Below are 4,043 nucleotides of genomic sequence, written 5' to 3'. Positions count from 1 at the left end.
AGCAGAAGGAGGGTTATTTTGTTTAATTTCTACAACAAACTTGTCCGCAGTAGTAGATACTAAAAAAAAAATGTTGGGAGTGCGCGATTAGGTGACAATAATATATGTTGAATGAATAAGAGATAAGCTGCAAGGGGGGAGAGGGAAGCAGTAATTACAAACCCAATTCATTCAGCTTTTCAGGACTTTTGTTGTGGGAGCTCCATTGACGGGCTTCGAGCTGCCAGTTTTCTCACATTAAAAAGAACTGATCAGCGCCTCAGGGGGACAAGCAACACCGCTTAACTGCATAGTGATGGGGTCCTCATTTAGAGCCATTACAACGAGAAAATTAAACAGAGCCTTTGTGTGCACCGGGTTTACTTTTCAATTGCTGACAGTTTATAGCTAACTGCTCAGAGATTGAAGTTTGATTGCGGTTTGATCGCCCGCTAGTTAGCACCGCCGCTAGTTGGGTTTTGGTAATTAAAAGCAGATTTCTGACGCTGGCCCGGGGGATGCGAGGAGTTTGGTCCTGTTTGCTTTTGAGGAATCGAGTTCACTTGCCGAGGATGTCCGGCGCTGAAGTGAGTGCGGGGGCTTTTTCGCTTACAAACTTAGAGGGGAGGGGGATGGGAGGGAGAAAAAAAAAAGAAAAATAGGAAACACAGGAATGGAAATTCTCGGAGTTGTCAAAGTGGCTGTGAGAACGCGGAGAGAAGCGGACAGGCGCAGAGCGGGCCGAACTCGGAGCTCCGTTTAGGCGCAGGCCTGCTCGGTGCCGCACTGCGGGGGGAGCGGGGGAAACAACGGGGCCGGAGCCGGGCGGGGGGGCACCGCGCTGCTGGGGGAGCGTGGCTGAGCCGTGGGAGAGTGTGCGGAGTGCGTGTGTGTATGTGCTTGTGTGTGTGTGCGTGCGTGTGTGTGTGTGTCTGTGTGTGTGTCTGTGTGTACGTGTGTGTGCCTGTGTCTGTGTGTGTGTGCGTGTGTGTGTCTGTGTGTGTGTGCGTGTGCGTGCGTGTGCGCGTGTTTGCATGCTCCTATCTGTGCGCGTGTGCGCCTGTGCGTGCAGGAGGAGGGGGCGTCCAAAAGAGTCGTGATTTTTCATTCCCACTTGCAGAAGTCGAAATGGAGATGGGCTCGGCCTCACCGCACGGGTCGTTCTGCGGGGTCCCGCGGGCCCGTGGAGCTCCGTGGGCGCAGCCGGGACAGAGCGGGCCGTACCGGGGCTGTCTGTGCCCGAATCGGGCTGCGGTTGCCGCTGTCCCGCTCCTCGCAGGACCGTAGCCCGGTGCTCAGCTCTTTTACGGCGCCTTTATATTTATTCTGCATTTCCTCGTTATTTTTTTTTTGTCTTCTTCTAAGTTTTCTAGTTATTTTGTTTGCATCCCCTCCCCACTCCCAACTGAAAAGAAAAAAAAAAAATCTCTCTTTCCTTCCAAGTGCCCCTCGGCCTCGAGTAACAGAGCGGTTATTTCAAGGCTGTTGACTCCTTCAGGGGAGCCGGGAGGTGGTGGGACCGAGCGGTACCCGTCGGGACCCGGGGGGCCGCCCCGTCGGGCGGAGCTCGGTGGGCCGTAACGGCGGTCCCCGGGGGGCTCTGGGGGCTGCAGAGTCGGGCTGCGTCCCCACGGGTCCCCGCAGCGCGTCCCTCCCCGCTGAGCAGAGAGGGGGCTCGGGCAAGCCCGGCCCCCGCCGCCCCCCCCGCCTGGGGACCTCGGTGACCCCATCATCGCTCTGCGGTTAGGGCTGCTGACGTCACGAGGGCGCTTTTTGCAGACAGACGTGATGAATCGTGGGGGGGGCGGGGGGCGGGGGGGCGGGGAGCCCCTCGGGTCGATAGAGAGAGCGGGTCTCTGCCCTACGCTGGGGGGAACCGGGGATGGGACCTCCCCCGGGCGAGGATGCTCGGGCTGGGAAGCGGCCCGGAGCCAGGCGGGAGAGTACTGCAGCCCGTCCTCCCGGAGCGATGGGTCCTTTAAGCCCTTACAAATTGCCAAACTTGGGGAAGACAGAGAAATAATTAATGTATTAAAACAAGCGGCGAATTCCTCAGGAGGCACCTTATCAACTCCAGCCACACTGCTTCATCCCTCCTCGTATGCTAATGCCCCGTGACGTCACCGGCGCCAGATTGAATGGGAATCAGTTATGAAATTATTAGTTTTAGCTCAAAAAGCAATCTGCCGCTCCGCGAGTGGGGCCGGCGCTCCGCGGCCTTCGCCCCATTCCTCCCCACGTTACGCTGCGCTCGCGGCTTTTCCCATCGCGGCGCTCCGTGTTCCCAAAGCACGCATCCGAGTGGGGTTTGGTGTAAAGAAACCGATAGGTTCACGGGGTCCCGAGCGGGAGCCGGCAGCGCCTTATCGTTACACGCGGTACACCCGACAGCAGGCAGTCGGATTTCCTCCTGCTGTTCAGGTAGGAGAGAAGCTCCTCGGGATTTATGGCCGCTCAGTCCCGCGGAGGGGCTGCGCCGGGATGTGAGGAGCGGCAGCCAGGAGCGTGCATTTCGGTCGGAGAGAGGCAAACGGGCCGCAAAGAGGGGAGGAATCCATATATATTTATATAATCTGTTTAAAATAAAAAGATTTCTTCTCTCGGTTTTGAAAAGGAGCGTAACTGAGCGGTGCGGGGCCACGAGAGCCGAGCGGGGAACAATGGGAATTAACACCGTTCCAATCGCTGAGGCCACTCTAATTAGATGTCTGGATCCGGCGAGATCAAATGCCTGAATCTAAAACCCCGGGCTCGGTTTCTTTCGCTTGCAAATGCTTCTGAAAAACGATTTGGGAAGAAACAAACCTGACCGTTTCCCAGACCCCCCCCACCTCCCCCCGAAGAGTTCTGCCGGCCCCAACTTTGCCCCCCGCTGTCTCCGGCCGCGCTGCGTCCCCCCGGGTGGCCGCGGACCCCGAGCTGTGCCCCGCGGCGATATGGGCACGGGAATTGCCGGCAGCGCTCCGGGACGCTTTACTCTCTTGGGCCATTTCTTCCCCTCTCCCGAGAGCTCCTCTGCCATGAATTATGGATCAGCTCCCGGCCCGCCGCTCCGGGGGGCACCGAGGCGGCACTGCTCCATCCCCGTCCTCCTGCCGTCCCCGCAGCGCACGGGGACGGGAAGGAGAAAGGGAAAAAGTTGTGACTGTCTGAGTGAGGACTGAGCTTTCTGACTAATGAAATCCGAAATGAGTTGCGAATATCAAGTATTGTAAGATTTCTTCCCTGCCCCCCGGCACTGATTGGTCTAATTACTCTTTTTTTTTTTTTTTTTTTCCTTTGTGTGTTGGTTTGAAAAGCAGGAAGAAATGTAATGAATTGAGTGCTGTCAGAGATGTCTTCTGTGTTGATGTGGTGAATGGCAGTAGCTCCCTGATCCAGTGCAGGTGCAGTAGAGCTGGGGAATAAAAGAGGGGGGCTCTCTGTTCAGTGGAAAAAGCACATTCCCTACAATAGACCACACACTGCCAGCCAGCACGGCATCAGCTCACACTCAGACTTTTTTAGCCTCTTTCCACAGCCCTGAGCTCACAAAATGGCTATACATTAGCCCTAGTTAGGGTTCGCTTTTAATGAACAGTTGTGACTCCTTTTGACCAACATTTAAATCTGCTGTGCTCGCTCTGAAGACAGGTCTGTTTTGATCACAGGTTTTACAGACTGGCCCGCTCCCTTCTAAGGCGGCTCAGACCGGGCCATCAGCCGCGTCCGATTGCAAAAAGAAAAGAAAAAGAAAGAACAAAAGACTCTCGATTAATAAAATGCCTTCTCTGAGAGCTCCGAACAGGAAAAGTTGTTTTCTTTTTTTTTTAACATATATGTAATATATGTAATAAAATGGCGTGAGGAGGAGGAGAGACACTGTTTTTAAATGGATGAGATGGTCTAATCCTATACACGAACGCATATTAATCCTGTTTAGAGATAACCTGTCTCCTTTTTGGCTTAATATATTATCCTTATACACGGATAGAAACTTTGCTGTTCTATTAATTCAGCGCAGATCGGTTTTTCTTATCTTTTTTCTTTCACTTTATCATGATTATTATTATCGCTTTTTTTTT

Source organism: Meleagris gallopavo, chromosome 11 (genome assembly GCF_000146605.3).
Source record: "Meleagris gallopavo isolate NT-WF06-2002-E0010 breed Aviagen turkey brand Nicholas breeding stock chromosome 11, Turkey_5.1, whole genome shotgun sequence".
NCBI classification, from domain to species: Eukaryota; Metazoa; Chordata; class Aves; order Galliformes; family Phasianidae; genus Meleagris; species Meleagris gallopavo.
Note: the sequence above shows the minus strand (reverse complement) of the source record.